The sequence below is a fragment of the Coffea arabica genome, chromosome 6c (assembly GCF_036785885.1).
Source record: "Coffea arabica cultivar ET-39 chromosome 6c, Coffea Arabica ET-39 HiFi, whole genome shotgun sequence".
Lineage (NCBI taxonomy): Eukaryota > Viridiplantae > Streptophyta > Magnoliopsida > Gentianales > Rubiaceae > Coffea > Coffea arabica.
Window position 1 is genome coordinate 1,331,818 of NC_092320.1, and position 17,465 is coordinate 1,349,282.

Consider the following 17,465-nt stretch of genomic DNA (forward strand, 5'->3'; position numbering starts at 1 on the left):
ATAAAACTCTCAAATCTGGCCATTATTCTTCCGTTGGCACTTGGCTATTGAGCATTCCACCATTCAGTCAGCATTTTAGACCAGGACTCTAATGGTGCTTCTTTTCACAATTCAAATCTGCCTCAGCCAGTGGTTTTTTCCTTTCAATCTAATCCTGCCTTCCCTGAGGAGATAACTCCAGGGTCATGGCTGCGAATCCTGCGATGACAGGAAAGGTTGCTAATGAATAGCTAAGAGGGAATCAACTGAATCATGATACGTGGAACCGACAATCATTTTATCTCGGGCCTAATCTTAAGTCTTTCCAACCTTTCCTTTGTGACTTTCTGGCAGTTTAATTTCTTTTGGCGGGTCCCTTTTTGGGCTTTTTCACTTTTTTTTTTTCCTCTCTCTCTTCTTTGGAGCCTTTTATTTTTTATTTGAGAAAGTAGCGCAGATTCCACAAATAACACTAGGGACAGCAAAGACAAAAAGCTTGTTTCAGAACTAGTGAACAAAGACTTTGGTTCCACTAGTTCTGATCCACCTGTATACTGGGTTAAGAGTGCCAGTACCGATCAGGTGCCTAGCCAATTTAGGGTTGGTCCAACATGTTACTTTTCTTAATTGAAGTTCATTAGTTGTTTATGGTCATCTTTTACCTCCATGTTTTGTTTGATCGAACTGAAAAAATGCTTCTGATGGAGACGTTGGTCGTTACTCTTAAAATCTCAAGGAACAAAATACTGGTACCATTTTAGTTAGGTGCTGCCCTAATTCAGTTAGCAATGCTCATGATAACTGAGTGACGGACCTTCTCCTGAGATTGTAGAGAGTAGAGAGCCTTCAGCCGGAAAACAAAACTGCACTCAGACAGTTTTCCCCACCATTCGTTAGGCTTTGTTGCAAAGTCATCTGCAGTAATCATTTTAATTGCCAGCCGATTGCGACTGATATGACAAGGATTTGTATGTGCCTGTCTCGTTGTATGATTATTATTCCTTAGTCTCATAGAGTAAATTTGCTACAGTTAAAAGTTCTCTTCAATCCAGGAGCTCCTGTATGGTCAAGGAAATTTTTTTTTAAGGTAAAATGTGAGCTTTTATTTATAGAAGAGCATTAGCTTTTAGCCTTTTACACAGTAGCAGAGGCTATCTATACAACAAAAGGAGTATTTCAAAAGATTTTGTCCCATGTTGAAAAATCAAAGAGACTTCTTGTCATTTTATAATGTTTAGTTTCTTGTTGAATTTGTTTTAGATTGATAACTAGTGTGAGCTATTAAGCACTCCTATTATATATATACATAGATATGATAAATCAGGATAGTGCTATTAAATACGACTGAAGCTTCATCGTCTGCAATTTTGTTAGTATTGTTCGGATTATTTTTACAACATTAGGCACACCCTCCAGGAAACACCAATGAGCCAAATAGTTTCAACAATCTGATTTACCATAGTCACAGTAGAATCAGCCCCATTCTGGACCAACCCCAGGTCCCTAGTTCTACAAATGAAATACACTAAGACAACAAGAGCAAGCGTACGAAATCTGTCAACAAAAGAATTGGATTTCCAGTGTTCACAAATCCAAGGTACTTCTGCCAGATTGCAGCCGAGACAGGACATTCAAAAAAAAAAAATTAGATGGTTCATCGATACAGCACACATTCAGTACCACCAGTTACGCACCCACAGTTATGCATTCTATCTTTCTTGCATGGCAACCATAGGATGAATGAGAATTTCGGAGTTGACCCCTTATCCCATACAATCAACTGGAATGAATCATTAGCTATATAAAATGCATCAGGCGAACGGGTTGAGTAAATGAGCTTTTTACTAGCATTGCTTTGTGTATCTTTTACAGAAACACACAGATCTTTGGTTTTGCATTTAGTCATTCATTTCATTGAGATTTATTGACAAAAAACAGAAGTCATTTCTTTGAGATAGATTTTTTGCAACTATACTTGGGAATGGCTATGAATTGACGTATACCGTTCTGTCATGCTATGAAAGGCTCATAAGATTTACATGCGCCTATGTGATGCAGGCTTGCACTGGGCATGAACCGTAAAGTTTAGACAGTCAAACCTAACTTTGAAATGCCAACTACCAACAATCTCTCAAGACCCTACCAGGACACCAACACCAGCTGCATATTTTAGCATTTCTATATGATCAATTTCGACTAGCCAACCGCTACAATAAAGTCACTACTTTCCACTCGCCAGACAGATCACTTAGCTTGGAATTGAAGCGAATGTCTTCTCATGATTTAATGGTCGGTATAGTAGTTTAAACTCTGCATTTCTTTGAGCCTTCAGCCACAAGGATCTGAGTGCCCACCCTGTCGTCGGGGATCATGTCCTGGCCTTTTATGATTTTGACGGTAGTAGTACGTAGTAATGGTACATTCTTTTTCCTTTTTTGTCCCCCCCCCCCTTCCGTTTGGATAAATGATGCTACCAGTAGTGATAAATTAAAGTGATTTCTGGCTGAACTCTAAACTCTGAAGTGGCGGAGTTACATTTCGGTTTGTTTTCTTATGGAGACTTTACTTTATCAACTGCAAACTACCGTACGTGGTTTACCAGTTTTTTTTCTATTAAAACCGCTAAACTTTTTACGACAAAGTAGCCAAGCTTGCTATGGGTAAACCGAAAATTCTCCTGCGGATCAACTCCAACATATACCTGCCAGTGATCAGTTTCCTACCATATACCATGTCACTACTCATTCTTAAGGCTGGATCTCAAGTTTTTGTTTAATTGAGCAGAGAAAACGAATTAAATGGAAATCTATGTTACTACTTGGAGAGTGGTAACACTACTCCTAGGAACCAGCAGAACGAGCGTCACCATATATCAACTTATTTGGTTTTTATCTTGGACAGACTAGTCAGCTCAGCTCTTGGGGGATTGTATCAAAAACCTCACTAATCATGGATTTTCTATGTTCCCTGTCCTAAGCAAATTAACTACAACTGCTTCAAGATCTTAGGCTTTGTATGCATTATGAGTTTTTACAGAAAAGTTTTTTCCGTACATTTCTGAATCACTTTTCTTTTCTTTTTTTTCACTCATATACATTGCATCATTATAGTATATTTTTCTAAGAAAATTCAAAAACTTGCTATCTAAATGATGCCTTAGCAACCGCGCCCATATACCCAAAAACCCAAAACAAAATTAGTTAAAGAGAATAATTTAGTGGTCATCATTTACATACCTATTACTACAAGGACATGTATTATACTTGGGGCAGGCCAGCCAGGTTGGCAATGACACGAGAGCTTTCAAGCCAACTTACCCACAAGCAGGAAGTATTGCAGCATGGTCCCGTCCAGCAAGGCCCCTTAATACGGAGTAGTATATAATGTTTGATGTCCACCGCATTATTGAACAGATATTCTAGTTGGTGTCCAGAGAATTGCATTCAGACCATAATCACGTCATCTGCCTTTCTCTGTCCTCGAAATCGTGTGGTCTTTTAAGGATTTCTGATCCCTAAGTTGCCGATGCTTTCAGTTGCATAAAAATGGGGATATTTTTTTTTCCCCTTTACACCACTGCAAGACCACTAACGAAGAAGTTCCAGAGTTATTTAGGAGCACCATCGATCAGAGAACAAAACGTTTTCAAGTCAAAGAAGAGTGCCTTTTTGATCAGGGATACCTAGTGGCCGAACTCTCTGCTGCTCATCATCTGCAGTACATGCCATCATCAACGTCAACTCGGCAAGAATGAAATACAAATTGACGGAGAGAATTTTTTTTTTAAACGTATACTAGGGCACAACAAATTGTTTCACCTGAATAATCAGTACTTTTGGTAGATTAAAAGCCATATCCGAAGAAATATAAAGTTAGGTGCTGTATATTTTGGAGCAAGAAAAAGGAGGGGGGCATTATCACCTAACATCATCGCCGGGATGGTGACTGTTCGCCTTACCATAAGGTGCATCCTCGCTTTTGTTCTACAATAATTCACGTGCTCTACTTACTGGTAATAAACCAATCTGCCGTAAAACTTGTAGCTGAAGTCGACCTCTATCCGGTGCCTTTCAACCTTGCTTTAATTTGCTGAAAAGCTTGAGGCCCAAAAAAAAAAAAAAAAAAATCTCTTCCATCACTCACTAATCTAGACCACTCAATTCATATATAGTATTACCTTTTTCTTTGCCATAATGTTGGTCTCGAGAGCATTGCCCTTCATCATTATGATCTAAATCGTAATCATCAAATTGAAGTTGAAAGCTGGCTGCCTAATTCTTTTCAGGAAAAAAAAAATTATCCATGAATTATACTACTAGGCACTAGCATATGTTTCTTTCATCAATTTCGATGCTGGGGATTTAAGTTTGAGTTCGACATAATGGACTTACCCGGCTGGGAATGATGAAGCTCTCTCTTAATATCGGAATTTGCCACGGATATGTTGCTGCTGCAACAGATCTATATGCAGTAGTATACAGCAGATTAATGAAATGCGTACAATCAATCATGCGTAGTAGTACACAATACTAAGGCGAGCGGTCACGATGGAGAACACAGGCACATGAAGAACTAACCCATTGAGCCCCCCCCCCCCCCCCCCCAAAAAAAACCCACAAAGCAAGGTAAAAAAAAGTTCCTACAGCAGCAGTTCATAAGTTGAAACTGAGTAGAGAACATATATGTTTATGTATAGTATTGCATGAGTTAATAATGCACGTGCCCTGCTTCTCCATCTTGCTCAACGGTCGCCTTGTCAAGCCACGCAGCACCAGCTAGCCTTCCATGTACTCGGCATATGCGTGTGTGTGTGTGATATATGATGGGTGGGAACTTAGAACTGGGAATTATAGGCTCTGGGAGAAGAGATGGGGCTATTAAAATTAGACTTCAGATGATCATCAAGTGCTAATGGCGATTGACGTTTGATATGCGCACGCTTCTCATTTATAAGGAGGCAACCAAATGTTGAGTCAAATGTGCAACTGAAGTATGAGACTAGTTGTATCTAGGGCAAATTATATTTTATCCCTGTGATTTAGTATTTTTTTATATAATTCTCCTATAATTTTAAAAACTATACATAACCCCTCATGATTTAGATTAAAGTGTCAAAGTGACGAAAATAGTCATTCATAACGGAGTTTTTAAAAATATCGAAATTATCTTTATAAATACATGACATACTAACTACGTATGCTTTTTATGTTTTATCATATAACCTCCTTATGGTTTAATACTTTATCATATAATTCCCTTATGGTTTTTAAAATATACACATAACTCTCCTTGGTTAATAAATAATTTCAACTTTATATAAGGGTATTTTTGACATTTTAGATTACTTCATTATGAATGATCATTTTCATCACTTTGGCATTTTAATCCAAACTATTAGGGGGTTATGTATAACTTTTTAAACCATAGGAGTTATGTGAAAGAATATCAAACCACACAAGGATAAAGTGAAATTTGCCCTTGTATCTATCTTGTAACAACTAGGATGAGGAGGGATGGGGGCCTCACAAGTTAAGCTCTTATTATATTCAATGTAAAATCATGCAGTTTTATAATAATCTCTAATTTAGTTATGTGAGTAGATAAATTTAAGTTAGTTTTAGAATAATCTCTAATTTAGTTGTGTGAGTTGACAAATTTAAATTTACACCCAAACTATATGCATTTACACAAAAATTATAAAAATTACATTAGCTAATTTGAACAGAGCAATACTCAACTTGTGAGGTTACTCATCCCCTGATGACTGACACCAGAAGAGAGGGGAGCAGGCCAACCGATACTATTTAGATACATACACGTAGTTTGTAGTGGGAACCTTCAACATATATATATATATATATATATATATATATATATATATATATGTATGTATATATATTACTTAACCCCCCCCCCCCTCCCCAGCCCCCCAGGAAGAGAAAGGGATGAGAAGTACGTAGGACCACTCTTAAGTGGAGTACTAGTGAGAAGAGCAAACTAACAAAAAAAAAGTTTGCAAAACTTTCTGTTCCTTTTAAGTGGACGTTCCAAATTAGACTAATCACTTCTCACTTGAAACATTTGGCGTACGGTAGCTGATGTGAATTTCAGTAATTTGTAGTTGCATGTGGTGTACATTTACATTAAACTCTTCTCATTAACGTATGGTTGAGCCTCAACAATTGCAACTTCAGATGTCATCAAGAGACAAATTAGAAAAATATATATATGAACATGAACATGAGAGGATGGAAATCGGAATGTCGTCCGCCGCTTAAGTTTTACGGTTGTCCATAATCATTAGTTGCCACAGAACGTGCAGTACCCTACTTGGAATGCGTCGCAATCAAAACAAATTTGCATGCCCTATGTCTCTGGGGACACAATTAAGCTGGATTTCCCAGACTGTTACGGATCATAGATAACTGCAAAATATCTTTGCACAGGCCACCCACCCAAGGGCTTGAAGCTGCTGTATGATATCCAACCCTAGAGTTTTCTTTCTTTCGTTTGTTATTACATGACCAGAAGTGTTCCCTTGAACCCCTCCCTCCCCACCTTTTGCACGGATAAAAGCTGTAATGACTGTTTATGGTGACTGAGATGAAGCATGCCCAACCGAGCACGTATGGTTTAGAAGTAACACATTCTCTTTTCTTCTTTCCTTTTGGATTCTTTAATTTGGAGGGTTTGTAATTTTCAATAGGAATTGAGAATAATATCTCAAGTGTCAGGTTTGAGGTACCTCACCCAGACAACTAATTGTAAAAGATCATATGATGGAAACGTCATGGGGCTCAATGGAGCATGTTCATATGTACATCCGAACCTTCTTTCAAATTGGTTTTATTTGTTGGGGCCATTCGCGAAGGCCGAATCAATTATTTCCCAGATGGGTTTTACTGTTTTCCATTAATTGTTTTACAATCCCATCGAAAAAGAACTTGATCCCTTCCAAATTCCAGCCACGTTCTTTCTTTTTCTCTTGGCAACATCAAGTCTATCAATTCCTACCATTCTATAGGTAGTGTGATTTTCTTATCACTTTTCTTCTTCTTCTTCTTTTGGTTTGTCTTTCTTCGTTACAATCAATATTTTTTCGCCGTATAACTTCTGAAAGGATTTCTAGGTAGCTGAATCACGAGATATCAAGTACGAAGACACAGGAGTTAGGTGAATGTATGTACCAGTTCAACATTAGGTCATCTCAACACTAAACAAAATGCCTCCAAAATATCAGTGAAATTCCTAATAGCCTCTTATATGACGTGCTTGTGTTGTAATTAATTGGGAGGTGCATATGTTGGTTTAATTACCTGATTGTAGAGAGAGAGGGAGAGAGAGCTTATTGTGTGAGTCGACATCCACATTCTCCGCAAAAAGATTGGCAAAATCTTAGACAGCCTATGGGAGGAGAATTGCGAACTATTATCTAATCTGCAACAATACTGGTCCAGGCAGCAGAAGAAAAGGCAGACGCAAATGGTGGATACAAATCGAGAATACCTTTTCATGTTGATTACTAGACTCCCCCACACCTACCCTTCTCTAACAGTGTATATACTTAATAAGCTCTTGGAATTCAAAATTAATAGCGCGCGCCCACACACACACATATATATATATATATATGTCAACACAAATTAATTTAATTGATAAGGACGAGTTACTTCTTCACAAATAGTTATGCATTCAAATAAATATCGCTGTTAATGTAAAGGTTGCATGTGTTGATGAAACATTTGTAAGAATCTCTATAAATGATCTATGACCCCGGAAGCATGTCCTAACTTGTAATAATATCTGAAAGCTTATATATCTGCAACCTTACTGAATGTACGTATGGCTGAAATGAACACCAATAGCTTGAACTCGACTCATACGCAGAATCAACTACACATCAAGTTTGGTTTGCCCCCAAAAAACAATTACACTTGCAGTAGTAGGTAACGAACGACAAGGTTCTCCCACAGATGGACCATACTTGATGTCCAAAGAGTAAATTTAATTCTTTTTCTGCTTAAGGATTAATCAATTTAAAAGCAAGAGTAGGTACCTGATCTTTCTTTTTTTTTTTTTTTTTTGGGTTGTGATTGGGACTGGGTTCCACTGGAAGAGATTTGAGTAGGATCCAAGTGTAAATACCCCAAATGCAGTAGGCGCACCCCAGAATTTCTCAATACTAATATAAATAATCAAATGAATTCAGACACATCATTTTCCTAACTATACCTGACATCACAAGATCTAAAAGAAATTATCTTTTAACGGAAGATTTAAGAACGAGAAAGAAAGAAAAAAGGTGGGCTTAGTTAGTGCTCAGTGAGTTGGTACTCCCTTTAAAAAAATCCATCGTAACCAGGGTGAAAAAGGGGGGAGACATGAAGCATTATACCAGCAGCTAATGCCATAACACATCTAATTACTTTACTAATATAATGGACATACCACTTCAAAGGCAGAGGCACATTTAGTATTGGGAGTACTTCGTTTCCCGGTGGCAAAATAATAGGCAGAGCAGTGGGGTTCTGTTAAGTGATGTGATGTAAGTAGAATGTGGGCCTTCAAGTGTCACATCCCCGTGTTTAATTACTATAAACCATGCTTTTCTTGACTGCACACACTACTGCCATATATATATATATATATATATAATTAAAGTACTAATGTGTGTGTATATATATATATGTTTACGTTGGACTCGTTGGTTGTGACACTGATGATTATCCCTTTTTTTTTTTTTTTACGAAAGCTAGAAATATAAATTTAATTTTAAAAAAAACCTCAAAAATCGATAATTTTTGAGGTCCTCTCAGGGATTTATAAATCCAACCCCAAATCCCCCAAGAATCGATGTGGTGGGATGGCCACATTAGTACTTTAATGTGTGACAGTGATGATTACCATTTGCGTGCGATAATTGGAGAGTCCTTTCAGTATGATGCGTCTCACTTTTGGCCACCAACCTTTCTTCATCTTCTTCACAACTGGTAATTTAGGGTGCACGTAATTAAATCAAAGCTTAACTGGCAAAAGCTAGAGCTAGCCAGTCTTGGAACCTAATTAGGAGCACACGACCCATGTTTTCCTCATGACTCTTGGAAGTATGTTACAGCTGAAAAGGGCCATCCAGCCCTGCTTTCCTGGAGGAGTTTTAGGGCTGACGGCAGTATGGTACCCGCACTCAAGACATACAGTGGGTGGGAGACACCTTTCCCCCTTATTGGGCAACCAAATGCATACATACGTACGTTAAATAATTTTTCTTAAAAAAAAAAAAAGAAAAAAGAAAAAGGCCACCTGCCATCGTCAACGTGGCGCAAGGTTTTGGTCATCAACCTTTTAGATAGAGCATATACAGTAGCTGAGTATTATTATTATTATTATTGCTCTTGCGCTCTCTCTTATTTTATTACAATCTTGCATTGATTCGGTTTATCTATGGATTAACCGTCCTTTTGGAGCTCAGACAAAGAGCGTCTATTTTACTTTTTCCTTTGAAAAGTCCCCACTACGATTGCCTATTTGGTCTAATCCAATCCAACTTTTTAAAGCATCAGAAATTGTCTCTTCTATCTCTTTCTTTTGTTTGTTTCACCAAACCTACCTTGGATCCGTCAACAGGGAGTAACGCATTGATTAAAACTGATCATCACACCACCCCCCCCCCCCCCCACGCGGCGGGAATTACACGACATGTAGGCATTTTCTATGTGATCTTCTCGGAGAATAATCAATCGCGAGTTATTCGATTCGTTTGCAGCCCTGCTTTCAATTCAACATCAAACTCAATCGCCCTCCCTAATTTCTTCATGACTTTTCAGAAGCTTCTAAATCCCCAAACTTTCTAGCTCTGCAATCCCATTCCTTATGGAATACATTTTTATCAGCTAATTTGTTATTTTTTCCTATAATTTTTTTAATCTAAGTTAAGAATGACAAAATAGTAAAAATTTGTAAGGGAAGAAAACAATTTTAGATCAAATATTTAAAACGGTATTCATATTTGATTGTTTCCTCGTTTGAGGAACGGGATGTTGATACTTAAGTTAGGCTCTTTATAAATGCAAGCTTTTATAGGACAATTTTTACTTTGCTTATGTCCAATAAACTAGTGACACGCACACATACGTACATAGAGTAGTTGTAGTAGTAGTAACACGTGGGAAATAGGTCATTTACGTTTGAGTCAATTTAATATTGGATTTTCTAAAATTATCATCTAAATTTGGAGCGCCTGGTGGGTTCTTGGCATATTTCCGATTAAAACTGGGGTAATAAAAGTATCGGAGGACCAAAAATGATATTAAGCACTAAAATCATCCGTTTCAACTCTAAAATCGCTCGTTTTCATTCTAAGAGACTAAAATTTTAACTTACGTCATATACCACGGACGGTTTATGCAATTCTCCACTTATTCAACTCAAAAAATGATATGATAGGAACTAAAACCATTCGTTTCAATTTTAAAACTGCACGTTTTCATTCTGAACCTTAACTTACGTGATATACGAGGGAGGGACGGCTTATGCAATTCTCCCTTTAATCGTCTCAAATTTTTTGTAGTTTTAACTTGATAATCGGATAGTTTGTTAGATTAGATAATTGTGTTTTGCGTTGGTTGTTTCTTTTTACCAAGTTTCGTGGGTTGGAAATAGACCTTTTGTTCGAGTAATTTTGTGGAGAGTTTAGAGGGTTTTTTGAAAGTCCACGTAAGCTACTTTTGAATCTTCTACTATACATTTCGGGAATTTCATCGCTGTTATATGGATTATATACACAATTTGGTGTCAACGGTCAAATACGAGATTGGTCCCGAGTTGTTTAGACTCAGAGAACGAGTTTTCGGAGGAGCACCTTGGTAAGGTTATAAGCTTTTGTTGTTTGACTTGTGAGTCTAAGGATCAATCCTAAGACAAGTGTCTCTCCTGAAGAATAAAGTCCGGTGCAAAATCTTACTGACACTGAAAAAATAGCGCAGCTCAAACATTAAAGAAGAAAAAAAAAAAAAAGAAACGAAAATGCAGCTTTATCATGCTGGTTGTATATCTGAACTGACGGTACCAGCAGCGTCCATTTGGGATTCTGGGGGCATAGACTCAGATTTTTTAAATTGACATTTCACCAATTAAATGAGTGCCATTGAGCCCAAAGATGATTGATACCCGAAGTATGAGGCTTGTCACTTGTACGACTCGACAGAGACGCTGCAATTTGTTGGAACCTATGGACCACGCCATCAACAACAATTCAACTTCGTCGGCCGCCCGACTGAACGCAAAAAGAAAGTAATTAAGCACATGTCTCTCTCGCATTAACCTTGACGGTTGCCATATGCGAGGAAGGCACTAATTCCTCCCTACTCTGCTGCTACTTCCCATTACACAGCAACACCCGTTTGTTCATGGGCAGATCTGTACATATATGTATATAGTGAACTGCGCAAGTACATAGTAACGACGACGTTGTAGCGGCCCTTTTGAATCTAACGTTGGGCCACGACTCTTGATAAGAAATTAGTCGAGATCGCTACGAACTCCGGTTCTTAGATGACTTGTGAATCCGGCCCAACCCCCTTGGAGGCAATTATTGCCAAGGGGCTTCAAGTAGAATACGTTTTCCTTTGGCGCGTAGAATTACAAACTCCTTTCTCCCTAAAAAGTAAAAACTTCATTCCCAATTTTTTTTTTTTCCCCTACAAATCCCATCCCTCGTAAAATATTAAGGAAAGCTTGATTATGACATTTAAAAATTGATTGTACCGGACACTAGAAATAGAATACACCTCGGAACCAAACAAAATCTTGTTCAGTTATAGTTATCTGAAAGCAATTGAGCTTCACGAAGAAATGGCTCGCCACTCGGTCAAGAATATCATCCTTAGTGCTGGACTTCGCCGACTTTGCAGAGGGGATGCTGTTGCAATAACTGATACACTGGAGAAATATCAGGTCTATTGGTGTTGTATCGTTTGAAGGTTGCTTGGCATTCATTTGCTTTTACAGGACCTAGATCCCACTTTTCCCAGAACAAGGGAGTACAGATTTTTAGCTGTAAGTATTTATCACTGCGAAAGAACAATATGTGCCATTAACCTTTGGGTTCTTAACATGCAATCCTCATTATGCTTGCACGGATTCTTGTCACTGCAATTCTTTTTTAGTCTACTATATCATTGTTTCCTGAGTTGATACATCATCATAGAGGGGTTTGGCGTGTAACTTCATGGTTTGAAGAAAATGCCCATATTTTTTTTCTGCGGCATGTCAGGATTTGGCTACTGCAGTTGACGAGGAAGATGGTGCAAAGTTCGCTGATGTTGTCGAGGAGTTTGATAGCTTGACTCCTCTGGTAAATGGTCTTTTTCCACTTAATCTTGTTCTATTGGTCAGCACTAGTCATTCGAGTGGGAAGTGAGATTGGTGCAGTAACTCTAGATGTTTTTCACTCTCATCTCCAACTTACTACCTCAACAGAAACTTCAAGCCACTACTCTAGCTCTTTTTTACCTGACGGTCTTCTCCTGCTGCTATTGAAACCATCTTCCATATAACTTTCTGTCTGACAAGCACTTACTTAAAGTCGTCCAGTACATTTCTGTGGAGTGCATGGAAGACCACGCTTCCGTTAAAAGTGACCTGGATTAGTCAAACTCTAATGGCTTCATCTCTATCAAAAGTTTGCTAGATGGTTCTTGGACTGTGCAGCAACTAGCTCTTTGTTTTTTTGCTACTACAAGATATGATACCATGACAATAAAGTAGACAAGTGGATCACTCCAAGCATTTGAGAGGTTCTTGTTGAAAGGAAAAAAACGAAAGAAATCCAGAGGCCCTGTTGCTCGGCTTCTAATGTTCCTAATTTTCACCAGGAAAATTGTGTTATTGGTAGATGTCTACTCTGTTACAATGAGTACCATTAATTAGGTCTTAAAATATCTTGAAAGATTTTGCACTCCAAAAGGTAGTATAAATAAAGCTAAACTATAATGACACGATTGACGGGATGAAATAACCGACGAGCAATATTCAATTATGTGTCTAGATTATGAAATGGAAAAATGCGCTTGATTGCTATTACTTATTAAGGTCAGCAGAGAAGGTGAACATGATAGATAGAAAGGATCTCAGGCAAATAATAAAATGAAGGCAAGGATAAAGATGAAGCCATCAGAGAGTTTGAATAATCCAGGTCACTTTGGGCCACGAAAAATGTTGAATGACCAAACTATACTATTTTAAATAGTTTAGTAACTATTTTGGCGCAACGGATCTTCTGTCCCACATCCTGTGCCACTCTCTGTCCCACTTTTTATTTTAATTTTTTAAGTATGTTAAATTTTGTGTATTACTGAATTAATAGTTATTGGATCTTAAAGAAGCAAAAAAGAATTAAAACATGATATTTATGAATGAGAAATAACAATATAATAAAAAGTGGGACAGAGAGTGGCACAGGATGTGGGACAGGAGATCCGTTGCGTTATTTTGGCCATTTACTCAAAGCTCCTTGGCCAGCGTTCACTATTTCAGTTTCATTCTGTTGTATTTCATGTTAGTATATCATTAGTATTAGGGAGGATGTGCGGGTGTTTGGTGTCTATGATTAAAAAGAATTTTAACATAGTTATTTGTTGGTGATTGTGTTGTTATTTTATGAAATTTCGAAAGTATTTAAACTAGTAAGAGAGTAAGTGAACGAAGATAAGAGTGAGATATCATACTAAACGATAATATTTCATAACATATGTTTCAATAATAGATTTTCTATAAAGGTCAATTAAATCTCCCTTTCTTTAGATTATTATTCAATTTGCATTTCATAGATTACAAGTAATTTCATTAGTTATATATCTGTTCTTGGGGTTAAATATTAATCAACCTGTTGATCAATAAGGATTATAGTACATGTAAAAAAAGTCATTTAAGTTTTCCTTTCTTCAGATTATTATTCAATTTACATTTCATGGATTACAAGTAATTTCATTAACTATATGTCTATTTTTGAGGTTAAAATTCATAGCCACACTCATTCTTGTATGGTGTGAGATTTCATTTCACATCTTTTTTATTTTTTTTGTTCATCTTTTTAGTTTTTTGCAGTAATTTTAGTTTTATTTATCTGTATAAGAAAGCATTCATTGTTCTATAATATAAGAAAGCACTTATTGAAGTTGTTTGCTTGAAGGAATTTCTACAATTTCGTCATTGCCTAGAAAAATTTAATTATTTCTATTACTTCTGCTTAATTAGAAGGTATATGTAAAACATTACCAATATGAATGGCTTGGAAATGTTTATTCTATTAATTCATCAGTGGCTATCAGTATACCATGTAACCTACTAATTCACAATGCTTCACTGTCAAAATGAATTCCATATATGAATCACTTATTATATGCAACAGAAAACACACCATAACTGAACTAATTAAGGTGCTTTTTTGGCTTACTTTATTCCAGGTATCCTCGAAAAACTTTTTCTTGCAATTATTTCAAACCTATTACATCATAATCACACTATTCAAATTACACAGACCTACCAAATTCATGAAAAGAATTCATAATATTATACTTAAATTACATAACCGTAGTTTCAAATTTTGCAATGGAAGCAGTCATCGAATGCTACACTACATCAAACCCACCCACATAAACAATAAAATTAAGGAACAAAACTCACCTTAAGTTGAACCACCAAGAATAGTTTCACCCGAAAATTATTTTGGGATGCGGAGTATAAAGGTAGTAAAAATAGCCCAATCCTGAAAGTCAAAAGGAAAAAAAAAACTGAAGAATGTGAAGGAGAAGGCATTCGAACAACCATAATCGATGCTGAGGTATTAATTCATTAACATACCCGCGTTTTCTTCAATTTAATTGAGATATGAATGGCAAAAACAATTGAATATGTTTAAGGCAATTGAATATTCTCAAACGGCTTGATGCTATGTTTAGCCTAAAACCGTTCCTCTATACTTAAACAACTCTCTCATCTCCAAACCCTCCATCCTTGAAAGTAAGATTACAGGAACGTGTCTTCATTTCAATTGCACAATAAATACCACACTTCAAGTAAATATGTCTGGAACACCATTTAAATAATTACACCAATACATAAACTTGTATGATTTGTACCCAATACAAAAACTATCATAAAATAATTTCACATTCATAAAATATTCAAATATCTCCATAAATAAACGCTTTAAATGTATAAACATGAAGGAAATTTTGCAAATATACCAAAATACATGCTATCATCATTTGTACCCAAAGTTAAAAATAAACTCCACATCATTTCATATTTCGAAAATGCCCCTATTCATGGGATTGAAATTCAAAAACTCTCTTTGGCCACAACTCAGGGGCCGCTTGGTTCATGTTTAGGAATCGGAATTGTAATTGGAATCATTTACAAAAAATTAGTATGGGTTTTGATTGGGTTGTGGTCAAGGTATCAATACAATAACAGGCGCTTGGTAGATATTTGTCAGGAATGGATATTACATTAAAATTTGAATATTTTATCATTTTTAAATTTATTTTTGTTCTCTCCTTTTTGTTCTTAATCCAATTGCTGAACATCCTTCTTAACTGAATTGCAGAACTTCATAGTGACCATTAATGGATCAACCGGTATTTTTCTTGGACTTCAAGATCACAAAATCTGTTTACGTAAACCTCACTTGTAACTTGAAGATCATTAGATCTAGTTTCTAAACAACTTTAAAAAAGAAAGAAAGACTCAGATTTGCAGCCATACAACCCCCAAAAAAGATGAGAGCCGTCGTCAGATTGCAGCCATACTCCACCACTTTAACTCCTTCATTGCAGCCATACAACCCCCAAAAAAGACTCAGATTTGCAGCATAGAGCACAGGCCGTCAGCAACCAATCAAGATGAGATTCTTTGGCCAACAAAAATTACTATCACATTTGCAGCACAGAGCCGTCGTCAACTGTGGAAGATTGGAAAAAAAGAGGCCTGCTACACCGGTAGGAGAGAAATTAGAAGATTGGAGAGGAAAGGGAAAGGCCGGTTTGATATGGAGAAGGAAGCAAATAGGAGAATGTGATGAAAATAGAAGAGAGATGAAATAAAAAAAAATAGATTTGGAATCAAACGTGGGATTTCACAAAACCTCCCAACTTGGTCAGGAATGGGAGAAGTCCAATTTTTTAGGAATGATTCCAAAATTTATATTCCAATACACTTAATCCAAGCAACAAATAAGGGATTCATTCCTTTTTGTGATTCCCAAACCCTCTGACCAAGCAGCCCCTCATTCTTTCTTTTCTTACATAGCATAAGGATATCTTGTTTGTCTTCGGGAATGGAATGGACCCGAGTACGGGTCAATTGATCGTTTAAAGGTCGCTGTTACACGCGTAGACCGTGTATATATTTGTCTGGACAAGGACGACGATCCTTCCCTCTCTGGAAGGAAAATTTCTGTCTGCTGATATTAAGGGTCTGTTTGTTTCGGGTGAAAATGTTTTCCAGGAAAATATTTTCCTAATTTCCCGTGTTTGGTTGCACAAAAGTTACTGAAAACATTTTCTTATGTAAAATATTTTCACTCATCTTATGGAAAACAACTTCCCTTTCAAACTTACTGAAGTTGTTTTCCGAAATGCATGCATCCCGCCTGTAGTATGTTCCAAACTTATTGAAAACATCTTATACTATGTTCTTTTTTTTTAGTATGTTCCAAATTTATTGAAAACATCTTGTAGTATGTTCTTTTTTTTTTTTTTAGTGTAAACAGGAGGACTCGAACACAAGACCTCTTTCTTACACTCCCTCCCTCCCTCGTACCACCCAACTCAACCCTCCCCCTAGCATATTCAAAATAAAAAAAAACCCCATCCTACTCATCCTATGCTAGTAATTAATTATGTATAATAGGGACATTCTTTTCTAGAGAAACTTTCAGCAGTGAGAGTGCAAGATATATGTTACAATAAGCATTGCATGTGATTGATATTTGACACTAAATGGCCAGCAATTTATTTATTGCTTAAGGAGATATTTTTTATTCATATATACATTTCTCCAAGATTTTTTAAAGTTAAATAATGAGATAAATTTTCTTATTTTGTATGGGAAGAAGTATGTAGTTATAATGTGTAGAAAGTAAAGATAGAGATAAAAGTGAAAATATTTCAAAAGTTAAACAAACACCAGAAAAATGAAGTAAGAAAATATTTTCAATAAACTAACCAAACACCTGAAAATGATGAAAGGGAAATGATTTTCATGGAAAATTACTTCCACGGAAAATATTTTCCCAAGGAAAACATTTTACTTCCAACCAAACAGACCCTAAGAGTCTCTTTTTCTCTGCATAACACACCTAATATGATGGAGTAGGAGCATATTTTGTGTCCTCCGGGATGCATATGGTGTATCTCTGAATAAATATCCCATTTACTTGCTGCGAATGCTGCCGATATTCCAAACGTAATCATTTTTTTGTTTCT

At 36.6% G+C, this 17,465-nt stretch overlaps 2 long non-coding RNA genes across 3 annotated transcripts; one reads left to right on the top strand and one right to left on the bottom strand.

Annotated features, from left to right (window-relative positions):
* Positions 1-1,899: 1,899 nt before the first annotated feature.
* LOC113692296 (uncharacterized) lies at positions 1,900-4,562 on the bottom strand. Of its 2 annotated transcripts, XR_003448912.2 has the most exons (3): positions 4,371-4,562; positions 3,901-4,250; positions 1,900-3,691 (listed from the first exon to the last, which is right to left on the bottom strand). It is a non-coding gene; the product is annotated as an uncharacterized lncRNA (long non-coding RNA). The 2 variants fall into 2 exon arrangements; XR_003448910.2 differs by having other exon boundaries at positions 3,901-4,562.
* Positions 4,563-11,706: 7,144 nt separating this feature from the next.
* Positions 11,707-12,433, top strand: LOC113691415 (uncharacterized). Its single transcript, XR_003448699.2, has 2 exons — positions 11,707-12,033; positions 12,251-12,433. It is a non-coding gene; the product is annotated as an uncharacterized lncRNA (long non-coding RNA).
* The last annotated feature ends 5,032 nt before the right edge of the window (positions 12,434-17,465 follow it).